The sequence below is a fragment of the Homalodisca vitripennis genome, chromosome 1, assembly GCF_021130785.1.
Source record: "Homalodisca vitripennis isolate AUS2020 chromosome 1, UT_GWSS_2.1, whole genome shotgun sequence".
Classification (NCBI taxonomy): Eukaryota; Metazoa; Arthropoda; class Insecta; order Hemiptera; family Cicadellidae; genus Homalodisca; species Homalodisca vitripennis.
This window is the reverse complement of record NC_060207.1, coordinates 140,921,733-140,944,096: the sequence shown is the minus strand read 5'-3', so window position 1 is coordinate 140,944,096 and position 22,364 is coordinate 140,921,733. Positions and strand designations below refer to the sequence as shown.

Genomic DNA, 22,364 nt, shown 5'->3' with positions numbered 1-22,364 from the left:
ACTTTTAGGGAATAGAAGAAAACGTAACCAAACTTTCCATCGCAAATAAAGAAGCGCAGCTTGTTCCAAATGTATTTTTGGCGCCAATCTCCGTCACGAGATCTCGCTGGCACGTGATTCTAGCTGTATACAAATACACCCCACTGTCATCAGAATCTTAAGATGTTTTCACCGAAATTAAATATTAATTTAGGACTTTCGACGTAAAATGTTAGGTATAGGACTGTTTCAATCAATTTCCTGGTACTTGTAAGGCAATTATTTATAACAAATTTGAACAATATTATAAAGGTACATATAAAAATTAATATCGAGTACTAAAAGATTAGTGCCCTTCAAAGAACAAATGAGCGTATAACTAAGTAATGTGTTACAACATACTTGGTGGCATTACAGTCGTCTCTGACTCACGCACGCACAAGATCGCCGTATTGCTCGTGCACATTACCTATTTAAAGTTCATAGCAAGTTCAAGGGAATTTTCAAATTTTATTGATTTTATTGTAAATACTGCATTATATGGGTAAAATTATCTCTGCTGCTAAGCAACGCCATGTGTTTTTTGTTTGGTTAGTTTAATTAGGTTGCATCTGTCTTGTATTGCCTCGATGGAGGATTCGAAGGAAGAATATGTTTATTGAAACGAATAGTATTATTTTAGAATAGTAACTGTTATTATTTTTGTAAATACTTAAAAACGATACATTTTTTTATTATTCCTGAACTAGTATACGCTTTTTAAATCACGCGATTGAACGAATAACTGGTCACTTTTGACTACAAGACTTTAAAAGCTCGCATTAAATTCGACAGTGGAACCGAAAACTATAAATGCCTCATACAGTCGAAGATTGTCTTTTGCGTGCATTTCCAGGAGAGCCAGCAGATGAAGCAGTCTTAGAATGGATAAGAGGACTGGATTTATATGTTTAAATGTAAGATCAATGTCGCCTAGTTTGGATTTGATTTATTCTGTAACTCAAGCTTTTTTGGCCTATGAATAATTTATTCTATTTTATTATTTTCGACTCTATTTAGTAGATACATCAAACTGAAACCACATATATTTAGCAGTTACATAACTAATAAAACATGCCCAATTAAAGGGACTATTGATTGAAACTCAGATAACATCAAAATACCAACTGTAATTTATAAACAATACTTGAATATAAGAAAAACCTCTAACCTACTTCGTATCAGAATGACAGGTCACTGTTTCATTGTTGTTCGTCGAAATGAGAATCTATGTACATTCCAGTGAACATAATCAGGACAAAATTGAAATTTATTATAAATAAAAGTTATTAACAATGTAGCATTCTACACCAAAGAAAGTGCTAATGGATTTAATTTAAAAAAGAGTGAAACTGCCTGTCAACTAGAATTAAAATTCCATTTTCTTTTTGGTTTGAACCTTAGATAAATTTATTTTTATTTTTTTCCCTATACATAACGGACTTCCAGTATTTCCAAAGCTCTACGACATAAAATTGTAAAACTCCCTTGATTGTTACTAAATATGAAACAATACAGTACAGCTGGTAAGAAGGTTCTCTCACTTAACCACTGCACTCGCCGTATGCATACTTCAGATATATTTGTCTCCATGCGTTTTTGTAGATAGTTGTGTGTACACCTTCTTCACTTCAAGTTAGTAATTGAGATGTGATATTTGGAAACGCACAAGGAACAGCACCAGTTCTCCGATACTAACAATATCAAGACGCTGACAGCAGAATATGAACAACACTGTCAGACAAGGGCGTAATGGGGTAGTTTTACAGACAATATCCGCCCGCGTTAATCAACAGTGTCCGGGAGGGGAGGAATGAAAACAACACCGTCCGCTTCACTGGCAATAGCACATCGTAGACTACTAATCTTTCGGGATAAACACACTGCAGTCATGTGCAAGACTCTCTTATTAAAGTCGAACATTGAAGACTCATGATTTGAAAAGCATTAAAGGATTGTTAAAGACAAATTTTTGAGCATTGCTTTAATGAATAATTTGATCATGAATTGTTAGAATATTCAAATAAAGTATGTAGTTTTGGCATGTATTATAAACAAAAGTATTGCCATTAATAAATTCTGTGGCATTATGAATAGTAGGACCACGTGTATGTACAGTTCTAATGAATAAAGCTAACAATGAACCAACGTGCATATTTTCTAAAAGAAGTTTCAATATATCAAAAATAAATTTTAATATTATACTCTTGACTAACCGAATCTCAAACATCCGAATCACGATTATCCCAAAACCTGTTTTACAAACCACTTCTTAGCCATTTTACAAGTACCGGTACTACTTTTGGTAACATAACAATAATGACAATAACTTATCCTTAAGCAAAAAATTTCCTTTGGTAGTTATTTTTACTGAAGCACTGTACTACTGTGGCACGGATTTTTGGGATTTCCTCAGGGATCTCACCTCCACCCCTGACTATAGACATCTGTGGCCTCCTTATCAGCTTCTTGAGCCTACATTGTCCCAGCTCGTAAGTGAAGACGCTAACTGTCAACGTTCTGTATGTCGTCTACACTGTGCTGCTGATAAACTCGAGTATTAGACAGAACTGACCACAAATCACCTGAGTGACTGCGTAGTAGATTGCGGTATTTGTCTACTGCCCATCAAATACATTTAGTTTCCCTTTTTCACAAAACAAATTGAATTAAGGCCAAAATCTTCATAATTTGAACAAATAACAAATTGTGTTTTTTAAACATAGCGCTGAAATCCATAACCACGTTTTAATAATTGCTTCCAATCCAAGATAAAAGTTTGCTAAAAGTTTGTGCTGTACAGAGTTTTGAGGAACCAAATGGATCTCAGCTCAACGGGAAATGTGTATCCGGATTGTTTTTTATCCGTAATATAGACAGCCGCTACATTGATTCGGATAGTCGAGTTTACTTTATTAGATGACTTTTTCTGCATGTAAATTACCACCTTTAGACGGCGACATGCCCAAGTACGTATTTAAAACGAAATATAATAAATGACAAGTGTCCTATAGTTTCCCGTGGATTCCAAACCATTAATATTCCGCTTTTGTCTTAATTGTCTTAATATTGTTGAAACACAATCTCTAGAGGAAATTTTACATTTTTTCCACTGCCCAACCATAACAAAAGTCATTAACTGACTCTATGCCATCGAAGGAATTAGTGCTTAAACCTGATAACAGAGGAACGCAACAGTCTTAGTGAACCTCCATAAGGTTAATAAATAACTATTTTTTCCTGTTGATATGAAACATTTAATCATTATTCATAAACCATACGAAAGAAAAGAATGTTGAACTAAAATCTAAATATTATCCAACAATTTCAATATAATGACAATTTTGTATTAAAATGACAATTATGTAAGAAAATATTACGTACATTCTCTAAAAAACCTATATTGTTCTACCTTCGTATTGTACTTGATTCTCATAGGGATGGAAACCCCTTTCTGTTTTCAGAGTAAGTAAGGTAAATTCAATTGGAGAAATACAGTTAAAAGGTCTCGCCGCGATGTTAACCTTTTCCTCCAGCCTGTTACTTTCTTCACTATGAAGTTGCTATGTTTGTATGTATATTTATTTGGCGTTTGAAAGTTTTTATGAATACCTGATTTTAGCACAAAAGGTCACAAATAGTAGAAAGTTGCAAAACAATTTGTTTTATTGTTAGTGTACTTTTTAAATACAATTTTATTTATACGTACGATTTGCGCTGATTGTTAATGTTGATATACTTTCTTAAAATTGTTATGTATATTATACATGTTTACTCTTTAGTAAATAATTTGCATAATTTGTCTACTTTGTAAAAATATCCGCACTGGATATTGTAGAAAATTATTGGAGAAACGTCTTGTGACTTACGCAGGAAAGGAATAAAGCTATTTAAAACTACATAGCTGGTCGATTACACTAAACCAGGTCAACCAAATTTCAGGATTAACAGAATAGATTTCTAACGAAAATTTAAATTGTTGTTACAATTAGGTTAATAAATAACGACCGTATGATAACATTTACAATACGCCAAGCACAAGTTTAAAAATGAATTTATTATATATAAGGTATAGGTGTTATTAGAGTTTCATAATTTGTATCACAGTAACAACTTACCGATATGGTACAGTTACTTATCCGTGAAAATTCTAGTCCAAAACTTATAGAATACAATTCTGGTGAGATAAGTTGCCCGTGAAGACAGCATAATTGTTTTACTAATCCTGCATTAAGTCTGGTGAGATAAGTTGCCGACGATGACAGCGTAATCGTATTATCAATCCCGCATTAGGTCTGGTGAGATAAGTTGCCGATGATGACAGCGTAATCGTATTATCAATCCTGCATTAAATCTGGTGAGATAAGTTGCCGATGAAGACAGCGTAATCGTATTATCAATCCCGCATTAAATCTGGTGAGATAAGTTGCCGATGAAGACAGAGTAATCGTATTATCAATCCTGCATTAAGTCTGGTGAGATAAGTTGCCGATGAAGACAGCGTAATCATATTATCAATCCTGCATTAAGTCTGGTGAGATAAGTTGCCGATGAAGACAGCGTAATCGTATTATCAATCCCGCATTAAATCTGGTGAGATAAGTTGCCGATGAAGACAGCGTAATCGTATTATCAATCCTGCATTAATTCTGGTGAGATAAGTTGCCCGTGAAGACAGCATAATTGTTTTACTAATCCTGCATTAAGTCTGGTGAGATAAGTTGCCGACGATGACAGCGTAATCGTATTATCAATCCTGCATTAAATCTGGTGAGATAAGTTGCCGATGAAGACAGCGTAATCGTATTATCAATCCCGCATTAAATCTGGTGAGATAAGTTGCCGATGAAGACAGCGTAATCGTATTATCAATCCTGCATTAAGTCTGGTGAGATAAGTTGCCGATGAAGACAGCGTAATCGTATTATCAATCCCGCATTAAGTCTGGTGAGATAAGTTGCTGATGAAGACAGCGTAATCGTATTATCAATCCCGCACTAAATCTGGTGAGATAAGTTGCCGATGAAGACAGCGTAATCGTATTATCAATCCTGCATTAAATCTGGTGAGATAAGTTGCCGATGAAGACAGCGTAATCGTATTATCAATCCTGCATTAATTCTGGTGAGATAAGTTGCCCGTGAAGACAGCATAATTGTTTTACTAATCCTGCATTAAGTCTGGTGAGATAAGTTGCCGACGATGACAGCGTAATCGTATTATCAATCCCGCATTAAATCTGGTGAGATAAGTTGCCGATGAAGACAGCGTAATCGTATTATCAATCCCGCATTAAATCTGGTGAGATAAGTTGCCGATGAAGACAGCGTAATCGTATTATCAATCCTGCATTAAGTCTGGTGAGATAAGTTGCCGATGAAGACAGCGTAATCATATTATCAATCCCGCATTAAGTCTGGTGAGATAAGTTGCCGATGAAGACAGCGTAATCGTATTATCAATCCCGCATTAAATCTGGTGAGATAAGTTGCTGATGAAGACAGCGTAATCGTATTATCAATCCCGCACTAAATCTGGTGAGATAAGTTGCCGATGAAGACAGCGTAATCGTATTATCAATCCTGCATTAAATCTGGTGAGATAAGTTGCCGATGAAGACAGCGTAATCGTATTATCAATCCTGCATTAAATCTGGTGAGATAAGTTGCCGATGAAGACAGCGTAATCGTATTATCAATCCTGCATTAATTCTGGTGAGATAAGTTGCCGACGAAGACAGCGTAATCGTATTATCAATCCCGCATTAAATCTGGTAAGATAAGTTGCCGACGATGACAGCGTAATCGTATTATCAATCCTGCATTAAATCTGGTGAAGATAAGTTCTCGATGAAGACAGCGTAATCGTATTATCAATCCCGCATTAAGTCTGGTGAGATAAGTTGCCGATGAAGACAGCGTAATCGTATTATCAATCCTGCATTAAGTCTGGTGAGATAAGTTGCCGATGAAGACAGAGTAATCGTATTATCAATCCTGCATTAAGTCTGGTGAGATAAGTTGCCGATGAAGACAGCGTAATCATATTATCAATCCCGCATTAAGTCTGGTGAGATAAGTTGCCGATGAAGACAGCGTAATCGTATTATCAATCCTGCATTAAGTCTGATGAGATAAGTTGCCGATGAAGACAGCGTAATCGTATTATCAATCCTGTATTAAGTCTAGTGAGATAAGTTGCCGATGCAGACAGCGTAATCGTATTATCAATCCCGCATTAAGTCTGATGAGATAAGTTGCCGATGAAGACAGCGTAATCGTATTATCCATCCCGCATTAAATCTGGTGAGATAAGTTGCCGATGAAGACAGCGTAATCGTATTATCAATCCCGCATTAAATCTGATGATATAATGTTGCCTACGAAGACAGCGTTCCCGTATTATCAATCCCGCATTGATGAGATAATGAGATATGGTTGCCGATGAAGACAGCGTAGTCGTAATTCCTAATCACATAAAAAATTGGCTCAAATAGAGTTGGTGTCAAAAAAAGTCATTGTAATCCTGAGGCTGTCTAGATGAAAATTACCGTATGAAAATACATGAACTTAGTTGCTGGGTCAGGGACGTTAACGCTTTGAGTGCGATAATATATTACTGGTAACATCAGAGGACGCCACCTTGATCGTGATAACCTGGTAATGTCAGCCAAATTTTACTTAATTGAGAGTGGCAATGTAGTATTGATCGTAATACTGACGAGCACTACCTTAAGCGTGGTAATAACAAATACTACGATGTAAAAAGGTTACTGGCTTATTATACAGTTACATCTAACGTTAAATGCCCTATACTGTTTGGAAGAGTTCTTGAATGGCCACTGGGAAAGTTTATTGGCATAGAAAAGGTCAAAGATCCTATATAAAATGCGGTGGTAGACTAATCACTAAATGTTTATTCTTTGTATCTAAGAATAATTTTAGATACTGAGGATTGTACAAAGTCTGTTTGAAAGTTGCGATACAATGATATCTATAGTATACATTCAATACAGAGTTAGTATTATTATTATTAATTAAAGTGCACTGCGATAAGCGTGGTAACATAGATTATTGGTAATGCAAAAGGGTACCTCCTTGTGCGTGCCAATACAGTTTTGCTGCGAAAATAAGAGGGTCAGTACACTGCCTTGATATGACGATATACTCGTACGCTTACTGGTACAGCCAAAGGATTCTACCCAGAGTATGGCGGTATAAGGTTTCTGATAATGGCAAAGTTTGCCACTATTTGTAATGACTGGTACAGCTAGAGGATACCGTTTTGAGATTGACTTCACGGGCAAATTTATTCTTTTTCAGTGACGTCTTGATGCTGTTTTACATATAGGGCTACTTCTAAGTATACGTACACTGATGTAAGCGTACTTGTGCAGTTATTGAAGTCAAGTGTAAATTGGGTAGATCGTACATCAACGTTTGCTATTTAAAATTGTTATAGTATTATTATTTTATTCGTATTTGTTTCAATAAGGAGTGAAAATAGCTCGCAAATCTAAAGATCCGTGCTGCAGTAGTAATTTAGGAAAACAAATAGCTGTTATTAACTGACACAATTTGATATCAACGTAAACCAAAGAGCCATAACTTAAATTATAAAAAGTTGTAACACAGCTTGTATTAAGTTAGTTTTTATTTACTGCAACAAAACCCCAATGTCTAAATTCTGATAATTTGAATCCAAGTACTAAAATAATTGACGCAGAACTCCTTTACACAGGTTAATTCAGCAGTTGACAACTTATCAGAGTTACGATGACTAATGAAATTTGTAACAACCAAAGTACAAGTTTCATCTGGAAAGTTTAAGTTTGTCGAGTAAAAATTAATTACGAACTTTCTAACAGCAAATTATTTGTCCTGTGTACTCTTATAACGAGCGATCGTGGACACTTTCGTTATGTCATGAGGTTTCATCACTCTGATGTAATTTATGTCTGATGTCATCGAACAAGAACATCGAGCTTTCAACAGAACATGTAGAATATTGTGGAATACTGATGATCAAATATCTACGTAATATTTCTAACACGTCTTAAAAGTAACTAATAACCGATATAGAAAATCTGCTCTTCCCAGCAAGCTAGTGACATATCCATCGGAACATGAACTGGTTCGAATTACAGGTAAATCCAAACCTCGAGCGCTAATTTTAATGACACCATTTGTGGGAGGTATAGGTATCCAAAATGCCATAAAAACACATAAATTTAAATATGTATACCACGAACACATGAAGGCAAACATTTTGGAGAGGGTAATGGATGACGTAATGATTGTTAAAGGGTGGAATCTATGTTAGGTCAAGTTAATTTTAAAATTTTCAACATATTTTTATAGCACATCCTTTTACATTGCAAGGATTTAAATTAAACTTGTATTTGTGGGGAATCTTGTGACCAGACCCATAAAAAAACGACTGGAGATAACTGTATGACAAATGTACATTATAATAATTATGACAATCATGTTTTCAAGATTATATGTTTTACATCTATACAAAAATGTTATTTCATAATCATGAGTTATAAATTATTATATCACTGTAAATTCAGTCCTCGTGGAATTATGAAAGTGAGTTTCTTATTTTTCTGTCTTCAAGAACGTTACCCTAAAGAGCTGTAACGCTGAAATTAAAAATAAATATATAACACTAACAAAATATTAATTGCATCACAGTAAAGACGTTACCTATTTTTCTGAGTAATTTCTTTTCGACACATAAAACCTCTTCTTTAGGTGAAAATCAATTGAACGCATAATTTTAAAAACACGTTAATATGTCGTAACACGTCGCCTTCGCTGAAGTTGCATGAAAATTGTTAAGACTACAGTTTTTTTTTATTATGCTACACGTGTTACTATGTCACAAGTTAAAATCCCACGATTGTTCTCAGTTTATTTACAAATTTATTCATTAATTGATTATTTCGATGCCATCATGTTCACTCATAAGGCTAATGTTCGATAACGCACAACCACACAACCGTGAAGTGACATGCACCATTATTGAACTCGATGTTGCTTATATTGGAATAAGGCTTCACGCAGAATTTCGTCTACAGGGCAGTTTGTTCTCGAGATATGCTGCAGATAGGCAGAAACACACTAATGTTTTTAACAGCTCTAATGATAGATAGACTTCGCTGGCACTCAGATATCGATCAACAACAACAGTATGGCTTGAGTACGGTACCTACCTCAAAGCACCAATATTGTAGTTACGTATTTTCATACAGTTTCAATCAGGCACTTTTTGCCTTTTAGTAAACTCTTTCAGAATATGGAAGGAGTTATGCTAATACAATTATTGATTTAGGTCAGGAAAATAACTTTTACCTTTTAAAAAGACTTGTATAAATACGAATATTGGGTAATGTTGGTTTTTAGAGAAAGTTCTAAATGCAAAATCTTTTTTCTTTATTTCGTAGGAAATAAATGCTAACTTGTGCCAGTGATGGAGGCAGCCAGGCAGCGACATTTCCACAATTGTCACCTTCATAGTACATAGATTACCAGATTTCTCTAGTAGTATTCGCCCATAATGACAGGGATGTCAGGAAACTGTCTGTAGTTTTGCACCACTGCCTGACTTACCTCACCTCTAACTACATTACGCAACTACACCCGTTATATGTACGAGGTGTTTTGTGAGGAGGCCAGTACACTTACGAATAAAGATTTTCATAATTTTAATGTTTCGAAATCATCCGTGAACTATTTCATACAATCTTTAGCAAACTAACTTGCTTTTTACCCAATATTTCAATGAAAACCCTAAATTCGGGTATGTTCAATGTCAAGTCAAACTAAAAGTGTTTTTGCGAGACTTTCTTCAGTGGTACGCCGCAGGTGGTAGTTTATATATGTTATTCAAGACACAATTACCACATTCGCAACGTTAAGACCTTAGACGGCTTTAGAAGTTTAAAAAATAAATATATATTTTCCATTTTTAAGTTGTTTATAGGCTTTGTTACAAACTCAGTAATGCTAACACCAACATCCATACAGTTTAATGTCAACCTACAGTGTGTCTGTCATCTGTACAGCCATAATAAACACACCATACGGTATTTTAAAATTCTATTTTTTAGACTTGATTTAATATTAATAATAATTTGCTACTTATAATAATTAATTGAAGGATAACCTGAAAATACGATAAAACTTATGGTTTATTTGGACCCCTAGGATGTAAGTATGTTGCTTGTAACTTTACCAATCTTCTCAAACGATAATGTTACAATAGCGACTTTATAACAAGACGTAACAATTGAAGTAATGCGTATACTTTAGATATTTACACACGTTATACCTTGAAGTGTAATTATTGAAAATTATACAATAAAATTCAGATTTACATTTAAAACCAACTTCCTAAAACAAACATTTCCATATTATGTATATGAAAATACTGAATACTGTCAAGCACCTGGGCCGCATATCACTGTGTAATACATTATTCCTGTAACATGAAATAAGTTCAAATTTATTCAGTTTAATCATAGAAACTATAAATATTAGATGAGCATTTGTATCGAGCATTCCGCGGCTACAAAACTGTTTAAAGAACATCTGGCGTACAAAATCTTATTCAAGTACCTACACATAACACTGTGCGTATCTCACACATATTTCTTCACTCTAGTTTATTATTATTACAGAAGCAACACCATGAGTTTAAATAAAATGGAGCTTTACTTGCTGAAAGGATTCATGACAGACGTATATATCTATAAGGAAATAAAAATGTACCCTACAAATTATTTCACCTAGACGTTGTAATGTAAAAATCTGAATTAATAGCAAGCACATAGTTTTATGATTAAAATTTTGATAGTCGACCGATAAATTCTAAATAGTAAAAAGCATCTAAATATTGGACAACATTCGATTACATTAAACACTCGAATCGGTAGGAAGCGTTAAGTTTATAATTGATTATTGTTACTTATACAGAAGAAGAAACACCCTTGTAAGGCTGACAACAGAAAATGTCAATAGTTTTTATAACAAATCAATAATTTTGGTCTTTTAAACTGAATCACTCCAATTAAGTATTACGATATATAAATATACCCATATCTCTTGGTTTGGGCAAGATCCTCACATTTTTCTTCTACTTCTACTTCTAATGCTCATAATAATATTTCACTAAATCAAAAAATTAAAATTTTGTTACTTTGGTGCAAGTTAGTTTTCTACTCATGTCATCAACTCTTAAGAGAGTTTGTAGTTTGCCACTATAACAGTAATATAAGTTATTTATTTTGCTTGAACCAATAAAAAACCGCAGTCACGATCACAGCTCCAATTAAGACTCGCACCTGTCCGCGGAATCACGGAAAACTGACATTGGAATAAGATGCATGATCCTTACCAATGAATATACACACCGCAGCGTTAATGCATATTTAATGGTAAGAAAAAGCAAAACTATCAGATCCGGATGTAGACAATTCTCGGCATTGTAGAGTCCTCGTGTAATCTTCACATTTAAGGTTCCAAGCAGGCGTTGCACCGCACATGATTATGATTTTAGACCTTCATTGAAAAATTGAGTTGAGAACTTTACTTAAACCTCCTCTAATGTCGAGGTTTGTTCTCCCGTGGGAGGGGGTGAACCCTAAAACCTACCAAGAGTTCGAGAATTTATCTCATTAGAGGAAAATTGCGTCTAAATACCATGGCATGTTTATTGTAGCTAATAATAAGTGTATTGTGCATGTGTAGTTTGACAGCACTAATAATCATTGATTCTGAATACTATTTAGGTATGATGACGTAATTTTATCCTCCCTTCTTACAATACATTCTGTGCATCCCTTATAAGATACAATTTATCTCATTAGAGGAAAATTGCGGCTAAATACCATGGCATGTTTATTTTAGCTAATAATAAGTGTATTGTGTATGGTGTAGTTTGACAGCACTAATAATCATTGATTCTGAATACTATTTAGGTATGATGACGTAATTTTATCCTCCCTTCTTACAATACATTCTGTGCATCCCTTATAAGATACAATTTACGTTTTAATTTTAGGCCAAATATAGCCTTCCGTTACATTACATTCTCTGCCGTTACAAAGTAATGATGTGTTCTTAAAATAATATTTCGTATTATGTAATCCACCAGTAACACAACCCCCGATGACAATGAAAGTGTGCTATCGTTCTCAGAATGATAAATAACAAACTTTAAGTGCTAATTACGCTTAAGTTATTAAACTAATGAAATGAGTTCGGTAATCATTTTTAATAAGATAAGTAAAGTAACATAACCATAAATGTCAACTATTTTAAGCAGGGTTTCAGGTTGTACATGATAAAACTGTAACATATTTCATGGAGTTTCTTTATTTATATAGGCCAAATATGTAATTCACATTATTAACATTAAATATTTAGATAAATTTTATAACATGTAGCATACGATGATTATGTCAGTATTACTGTTTCCTTGCGTTGTTAAAAGTCAGTAGGATTAAAGGGAACAATACCTTTAAAAAAATGCAAGCTGGTCAAAAGTGTTTGAATCTCCTTGAATAACAAGTAGAGTAAATTTAAGTTTAACTAATATTTTCTAAGAGTAATTATTTATACTCGTATTTAACAGTGTGTCTCAAAGATATACATACACGTATGATTCTTTCTATTTATTTCATAACTTCATCGACTTTTTTCTAAACCCCAGACATTCCTTATTAAAAGTGCCAAAAACGCTCACTGAAAACTACGATTCTCTGATGCGTTCAAGTACAAATAAAATAAAAATAAATACAAACGAGATTGCAACAAAAACTGGTTATATTCTCTTCAATGTAATTTTATATTACTGTGGGGATATTAGTATGAATTACGCTAATGAAACTGGGATGGATGCCATTGGCTTGTATTCTACGTCAGTTAAAATTAGTATTTTATATTTCTTGTGAAATGGTTTGTTAGTAGTTTAAACTTTTGAAAAGCTTATTAGAAAGTTTAATTAACGCCAGGCACAATCACTGTATAAATATTTGCTGTAAAATTTTTAAAATTAGATATAATCTAGACTGACCTAGCACGGAAAGGCTGATCCATGATGGCACTGCACACACTTACACTGCCCCTCCCCCTCAACCCACTCGCCGCCCCCTACAATTACCCCCCTCCTCACAGCACGTGACCTTGAGGCCGTCATCACCACACGACAGAGCACACGAGCTGCTAGCGCACTGCAAGTGTGTGTGTGTGTGTGTGTGTGTGATTTAGCGAAGCGGTTCGCTGGAGGAGGGGATTATTACGGCAAAAGCGATCCAATTTTTTTGGTTCATGGCTGAAAAAATCCTTGTTAATTCATCTAATTGGGCCTTTTAAACCTTTATAACAGTGTTTATAGTAGTAGTGAAAAATACAATGGACACAAAAATACAACTATGGCCCCTAACTAACTTCTTTCTTGCCAATTCCAATGTATATCTTATATTGTAACAACTCAATTGTTCGAGCTATTTTTATTACAGTAAAAGTTTAAATTTCAGAATAAATTGAAAAATAAGACATTATTATTATTGATATGAATCACTATATAGGATGTTATTATAAGGTAATGTATGGTAAAGAATACATAGTTGAGTATCCTTGCAAGATATTCTATCTAAGCCCAGTTGTGTTTTGATATATTTCAAATAATGCCTCTGTAACACAAAGAAAAAAAAGAAAAAGAATAAATATAAAGAAAAATCGGCAAGCGTCTTACTTGTCTAGTACTATTTTTATGTTGAAACATTTCAAATAATTCGTTTGCAAATTTACCAAAAGTTAGAAATGAATTCATAAGTTATTAACAGTTAGTCTATAATGACACGTGTTCAGAGTTTGACATTGTCAACAAACCGTATCGAATGGATTAGCACATGGCACTACGTCATACCGAACTGTATCTGTGTGTATCAATATACCGCATGAAACTTCGAATGTGCACATAATTGTGTTCTTACAATGCTTTTCATTTATTGCGAGCCGTAATGGAATAATATTCTATTCACAATGTCATCACGGAGGTTAAAACAATAATTCAGGCTCAAAACCGAAAACCACAACAACAAGGATAAATAAATCCATGGTCCAAGAAAGTGCAGATGTCAGGACAATTTGAACACACACACACACACACACACACACACACACACACACACGCACGCACGTCGTGTAAACCAGCAATAAGAATAAATGTCACAATTAAATAACATGGTATAAACATTTTAACACATCATATTGATTCCCTAGTAATAAAGCTATACGTCTAGAAGAGATAGAATATTTTGAAATTGAAATTTTTAACAGGAGCCATGGCAAACAGAATTGAAAATATGAGTTAGCTGTAAACGACGCAAGAGTTAGACGAATTGATATCTAAGTCACTGCTGATTTTCCAACGGGTAGTACCTAACACAATAACAACAGTAGGTGTAATTGTGCCTGCAAATACATACATATACTTAAAATTTATCTACATTGATGGGAGAAATAGAGTATAGAAAAAGGAAAAAAGAACGTCATCCTTTATTATTTATTACTTAACTTCTGGTTAAGTCTAAGCGTTTATTCTAGTGATTAAAAGATATTCACACAATATATAAGCTCCAATGTTGTGGACGTGAGATGAACAAAACGTCAACAATGGTAACATTGGCAAAACGATGGGATATGTCGGCAGATGTGGTTTGCTGCTGCTGGCTGACAGTCGGTAAACAGAGGCCCTGCGCGGGGCACGCTGTCGAGATCGTGTTGGCACTGGCAGCGATCTAGTCACTCTGCTACTGTAATATTGTGTCAATTCGCGTAGTGTAGGCTTTATGTTGTCGGTAAACGGAGGCCCTGCACGGGGCACGCTGTCGAGATCGTGTTGGCACTGGCAGCGATCAAGTCACTCTGCTACTGTAATATTGTGTCAATTCGCGTAGTGTAGGCTTTATGTTGTCGGTAAACGGAGGCCCTGCACGTTGCACGCTGTCGAGATCGTGTTGGCACTGGCAACGATAAAGTAGAGTGCTACTGTATTATTGTGTCAATCGCGTAGTGTAGGCTTTATGTTGTCGGTAAACGGAGGCCCTGCACGGGGCACGCTGTCGAGATCGTGTTGGCACTGGCAGCGATCAAGTCACTCTGCTACTGTAATATTGTGTCAATTCGCGTAGTGTAGGCTTTATGTTGTCGGTAAACGGAGGCCCTGCACGGTGCACGCTGTCGAGATCCTGTTGGCACTGGCAGCGATCAAGTCACTCTGCTACTGTAATATTGTGTCAATTCGCGTAGTGTAGGCTTTATGTTGTCGGTAAACAGAGGGTCTGCTCGAGAAAAGCAATTGGGGTCGTGTTGGCACTAGCAGCGATCTAGCTTCGTCCTCACATAGACCTACTCTGCTACTGTATTATTATGTCAATTCGCGTAGTGTAGGCTTTATGTTGTCGGTAAACAGAGGGTCTGCTCGAGAAAAGCAATTGAGGTCGTGTTGGCACTAGCAGCGATCTAGCTTCGTCCTCACATAGACCTACTCTGCTACTGTATTATTATGTCGATTCGTGTAGTGTAGGCTTTATGTTGTCGGTAAACAGAGGGTCTGCTCGAGAAAAGCAATTGAGGTCGTGTTGGCACTAGCAGCGATCTAGCTTCGTCCTCACATAGACCTACTCTGCTACTGTATTATTGCGCTAATACGCGTAGTGTAGGCTTTATGTTGTCGGTAAACGGAGGCCCTGCTCGTTGCACGCAATTGAGGTCGTGTTGGCACTAGCAGCGATCTAGCTTCGTCCTCACATAGACCTACTCTGCTACTGTATTATTTGTGTCAATTCGCGTAGTGTAGGCTTTATGTTGTCGGTAAACGGAGGCCCTGCACGGTGCACGCTGTCGAGATCCTGTTGGCACTGGCAACGATCAAGTCACTCTGCTACTGTAATATTGTGTCAATTCGCGTAGTGTAGGCTTTATGTTGTCGGTAAACAGAGGGTCTGCTCGAGAAAAGCAATTGAGGTCGTGTTGGCACTAGCAGCGAGCGATCTAGCTTCGTCCTCACATAGACCTATAGACCTACTCTGCTACTGTATTATTGCGCTAATACGCGTAGTGTAGGCTTTATGTTGTCGGTAAACAGAGGGTCTGCTCGAGAAAAACAATTGAGGTCGTGTTGGCACTAGCAGCGATCTAGCTTCGTCCTCACATAGACCTACTCTGCTACTGTAATATTGTGTCAATTCGCGTAGTGTAGGCTTTATGTTGTCGGTAAACGGAGGCCGTGCACGGTGGTATGCTGTCGAGATCGTGTTGCCACTGGCAGCGATCTAGCTTTGTTCTCACGTAGATGTACTCTGCTACTGTATTATTGCGCTAATACGCGTAGTGTAGGCTTTATGTAGTCGGTAAACAGAGGGTCTGCGCGAGACAAGCTGTTGAGGTCTTCTTGGCACTAGCAGCGATCTAGCTTCGTCCTCACATAGACCTACTCTGCTACTGTATTATTGCGCTAATACGCGTAGTGTAGGCTTTATGTATAGTTTAAATACAATATTTCACACAATGCCAAATATGAATAAAACTAGTCTGGATGCATATCAATTACTGTATATCTAAAAATAACACATCTCCATAGCTAAGAATGTCGTTTAATGCCATCCCTTTGAAGTTAAAATCAGAACATTAGGCCTTTAATTCGCAAAAATTAAGTGATTAGTATAATATTCACATGGGATGTTCACATAGTAAAAGTCTGACTGCATAGAATGTTTACCATAATTCTTTTTTGAATCAGGTCTATTCTCGTAGTCGAAAGGCACGAGAATATTATGTTATGGTCACACATGTACAGTGAAACAATTTGGGAATGTCTTAATAATGGTTTAACCTTAGATACTATGTAAACGGCAATTATTTCTCTCCGTGTTGTTTAATGATACTACTGGCATTCAAGAATAAGTTGACAAGAAATTCTGCAAACATTTCTTATAAACGTCTTGGATATTTATTAAACTTCTATGATCGTTACCACAATCGTTATATGTCTATTAAATTTCATACATTTTAATTAAAAATCGAATAACAATACTTCAAGGGGATCTTTGTGCATGTACTCATGACTTCTGAGATTTTCACGAGAGCTGTTTTATTTATTTCTCGATATTTCGAGATTTTCAATCATATTTAGTAATTTTTAAGACCTTTTTATTTTAAATTTACATTTCTTTTCTACAAATGAAGTTCTTAGAAGTTAAACAGAGTATAAGATTTAAGATTTAAAGAATACAAGGAGGTAATTCTGAGTAACTACTGGGTCAACTACAATTTTCATATTAAAGCATGGCCATCAGGAAGTCTCTAGAAAGTAAGAAACGTGAAAAATAAGTTCGAAAGGACATCATCGCCGAGCCAGTCCACACGCCGCGTCACTTTTATCTCGTGTAACCTGAACAGGGGTTGAGCCGCAAACAACGATATGGGCTTCATTTTTCGATACAATATCAAGGAATCTTTTTCTGCCAACAGTGTGGAGCGGCGCCACCGAACGCCGCATCGATGGTCAGGGGAATTTTCCTGAACTTTTCCGTGATCGTATCTGGTTGAATGATTTTGCAGGAGACAATCCATCAGTGCGGACTTCGGAGCCCACTCCGCTCTGCTGGCAGGAAAAGACAAACATCCCCCTAAATTCATTGTCGCACTACGTTAACGCTCTAAACTCGATGGTTATTGAATCAATAAATTAAATAAGTTAAAGATAAATTTACACCTATATCCATTCATAATATATGTTACAGACTCGCCATCATGTAGTCTGTGACAACGCTGGACAGAACATTATTATCGCTCGGCATCGTCAACGTTGATTTTCCGACACTTATTTTTCATGTTACTTAATTTCTAATGGTTCTCTCATCGTCATACTAAGCCGTGAACGATATTGAAGTCCCTGCTTATCATTGCTCAGGATTACCTAAAGAAAATGTAACGAATTAGAAAAAAATTATACATTTTGGTTGAACTATCACAGCGAAATTTGTAATTTTTAAGTTAGTACATCAATTTGGATCAAATACATAATTTACAATTAATAATCCTTAATAAAAACAATTAAGTATAAAATATGTGTCATGATTAATTTGGTTAAACTGATTTATTAAAGGTATTTTACTAAATATTTTGAGATTTTACCATTTATGCACGTTGAAATGTTACATATTAAACAGAGAAGAGTTTACGATGTTCTGTTTACTTGTAAACGAATAATTGTTAGAATTTTAAACAATAAAAGTTGTTCCAGATTTACTAAATTTATTATTTGCAGATTTATGTTTGCTACTGTAGAGAGAATATGTTCAAATATGTACAGTAATGTTTCTAAGAAAATGCTTAGATGATAAAATTGTGTTATCAGCTATATTCGAATCACGTAATAAATCTTACTGATACACAATAGACTTAATGTACCTTGATCGATACGGGCCGTAACTTAGAACAATACGCACTCAACATAAAGTAATGATAAAATATAATGAGAAATGATTTGGTTATGAAACTAAAGCTCCAGTCTAACTTTCGAGCACTGCATTTAATAATCAACACTCCTAATTAAAATTAATTCCGAAGTAAGCTAGCTGTTGTTTTGGGTGGCAACCAACACACAGTTGGTCAACATGTAAAGCCATCGCTGATCCCAGTGTGACCCTAGTGTTGGAAATATTTGTTATTAAAATATACACGATAGGTATATAAATCTGTCAATAAATACATTTTTCTAGGTTTAAACCTACTATTTTCTCAATAGAACAAGGCTAAAATGTGCTAAAACCTAGAATGTTTAATTTAATTTGTAGAGGCATTACGAAATAGCGTGATATAAATTAATGAGGTGTGTAATATGTCCATAGATTAGATTTTCAAGTAAAAGTGTTCTTTTGTATAAGCTGTATTCGATTTTTATAGCATCAGACTTAACTACAATCACATCGTCGTCCTAATCTACAATTTCTGGTAATCATTGCAAGAGTGGAATTGCAGTTCTGTAGTGGACTACAAAAAAAACGAATAGAAAGTCTTCGAACGAAAATTATTGATATAACGGCAGTAACAAGTAATCGAACAAAAGCTATTAATGTTTTACTAAAATAAAATTAGTTCATTTTAGTAAGACATGAAAAAAAGTTTATAGAACCCCAATACACCTGACTATACTGCTTATACTTGTGGTGAGTATCACTTTAGTGATATATCTACATCAGCACACATAATCACTTCAACAGTCATTACCACATTTAAAACGCCTAATATTGGTTGGTAGCAACCGGAATAACTGAAATTATTAGACACCATAGCTCTCAGATGTTATTTTTATACTTCAGATTTGTATTCTCTGGTACTTGTATGACACATAAGCAGATAGTCTAGGAGCCGAGCGTCAATTTGCATTGTATTAGCAAACAACATGGGGTTTTCTTGGAATCGATAAAGAAAGGAATCGATTGTCAGCCGCGCTAGTTTATTTCAGACCAAATAGTTTCTAGTTTAACACATTTAAAATCAACCGTAAGAAACATAGATAAATTATCAGCTTAAACTAAGCAGTCAATTCCTGTCTATTTAATCGACTGATTCTTGTAACATTCACAGGTATTACTACAACTGTATGGCTATCAAGAATTTCGCAAATTGACATCGGATTGGGACATCAAAATCTGATGTTATCGAGGTTTAGCTCATGTTACAGTAGATTGTTCTAAATTGAAGAACGTCTATTAAGGATACAGTAAAGAATACATTCACCATACGCAGTGTAAGAAAGTATGAAACCACGTGTCATAAAAACAGGCTAACAAAACCGCTTATCCTGGGCTTTCAATATTTTAGCGCCTGTCAAATCCTAACCACCACCACAATGCAGGAGAGCACGGCAGGATTTCTGACTTGTTACTACAGGCGCTACAATGTATAATAAGTTAAACATGTCAATTGAATTATAGAACTTTACAATATTTGCATACAAAAACAATACCGAACAAACATAGTAAGTATAAATATAAAAGTAAATATATTAATTAAGTTCTCAAAGTTGCGATGCAACAGTCTATAAATTACAGCCAAGACGAGTATGCACCATATGTGCTGAAACTACATGGTTTTTCATCCATAAGAACAATGCCAAACCTTAATACAATCTTCCTTTTTCATATATATATTAAAGTAATTAAGTTAAAAAAAATACAAGGTCAAATTCTTGCAATTAAATTATTGTAGGCCAACTTATAAGGCGTTGTCTGTCTACAGGAGTTGTACTATTTATTTCCCTTAGTTACGTTAGTTATAATTAGCATAGCTATTTAAATTTTTAGTTACTAACTAAAACGAATATTCATGATGAATCAACGGAATACAGAAAGAAAATGTTTTTAGAGATATTACAACAATATACAATACACAAAACATACATAGTCTAAATGTAATTATATATATATATATATATATATATATATATATATATATATATATCACATTCACATGTTATATCATATTCACAGACAACTCATTTCTAATAATCAATCAGCTTTAAAGCATATAAACATTTTGTGTTAACCCTAGTTAAAATCCTAAATAACAATTTAATTTCTTTTCATGCGAAATTTGAATTAACATTTTGTTGTTAAGAGACTCTTGCAGAGTTCCGATATAGAAAAAACGCGGTTAATGCTTTGAAGTCCGGTGTATGTACGAGCAAAGAATAACCCAATAATCATTCCTACTAACTAACTTGTTGTATATATTGTTAAACCGGTCATGAAGGAAACATTGGAATTTTTATTCCTATAAAATCTAAGCAAGAACAAATTATTTAGGTCAGTTCAAATTCTATTCTGAATTGTTTAACGGGAGTACAAAACCCAGCTGTATGAATATCATTTATAAATAATCAACAACACTGGTTCAAAAATAAATAAATATTTAAAATTAAATTAAATTTTATACATTTGTAATTTGAGTCTTTGTAGCGCTAAAAAGCTTCTCTGATCACATCGAAATATTAATATTATTTTTACGACTTCTCGTAAATAACGAAATTTTGGATGACCCAATCGGTAAAATGTTAGAGTCGACCGATAACTGGATGTCGTGGGTACAAACTATCGACATACCTCTATTGGGTTGGCTGCGGGGAGGGGGAGGGGAGATTATAGAGATCTATAACGTCCCATTTATAACGCTGCCAAGAAGATATTCCGCCTCTCAGTCTACCTCGAGGCGTTATAATTCCAACGCCCTGTTTCTGAAGAGCGGATAATTTTTGATGGGTGATTGGAATATCACGTGTGGACAACATTGCAGGAATAGAGTAAGCCTAAACCCGACGCGACGTTTGGCGAGCTGAGACGTGATGACCTTTGACCTTCGCGTTGAAGTGTGTCGTTCCGCCGCCTTGCCCAAGTAATAACCTGACACCACTTGTAGTGGACGTACATGCTAATTGGCGTATTTTACTTCACCCGGACACATATCAAGCGATTTCACTTCAATTCACTGTGTTACGTGTAGTCGATGTAGAAGAAGGTTTATAATCCATCATATTTTGTCGAACGATATTACGTATGCTCCTAAATTAAAAAGTACAAAAATAGTCCAAGAATAGCTGAAAATGAGTGAGTGATACATGTTTTCTAATGTTGACATGAGTGTTTGATTGTTAAGGAGTTGAAGGGAACGCGTTCATTAATTTGGATTTTATTACACAAGGCATAACCTAGATAACTAAAGTATACATTTAAACTATATAAAAACACATTATTTTAAACCCACGTAAAATTTTTTTAGCCAAGTATGGTAAGTCTTTAGAACCTTCTTTTTTAGAATGCGGAGATTTAAGGTGCAGAAGAGAAATCCGATTTTTTTTCATAATGCATATGAGGGAAATAAAATCAATTCCAACGTAAAGGCAAGGAAGAGAACCCTTCTACCCGCCCACCACTAACCGCCACCGCTAGTCGCTTCGCCGCAGGGAGCATAAAATTTCAAACCCAATTATCACGAACGGTACGTCGCGTTGCATGAAACCATTTTTATAATCGTTATCTATTCATTCTCTTTGAGAATTTTGAACAAAATTTTGCACCTAAAATGTTCCCTTAAACCCATAGAATTCCATTTCTTTAATCTAAAGTTTTATGGTCCTACTATTAAACTTAATTTTTTTACAAATAGACAGGATGGCACATTTTATGATAATAACTTGATTACTTATTATAATGAGTATAATGACAAACATTTTATTTTTTTGTCGAACTTACAGGAGCTGTAGCTCCC

General features: G+C 35.1%; 1 protein-coding gene across 2 annotated transcripts in view; it reads right to left on the bottom strand.

Moving 5' to 3' along the window:
• LOC124372424 (DNA-directed RNA polymerases I, II, and III subunit RPABC3) overlaps nt 1-22,364 on the bottom strand; it is a 218,726-nt gene that overhangs the window by 181,315 nt on the left and 15,047 nt on the right. The window contains exon 1 of one of the 2 annotated variants that reach the window (XM_046830848.1): nt 13,102-13,120. The exons of the other annotated variant lie outside the window; for it this stretch is intronic. The gene's annotated coding sequence lies outside the window, so the exon portion shown is untranslated. Of the gene's footprint in view, nt 1-13,101; nt 13,121-22,364 lie in introns of those variants that run through there. 2 annotated transcript variants of the gene reach the window in all.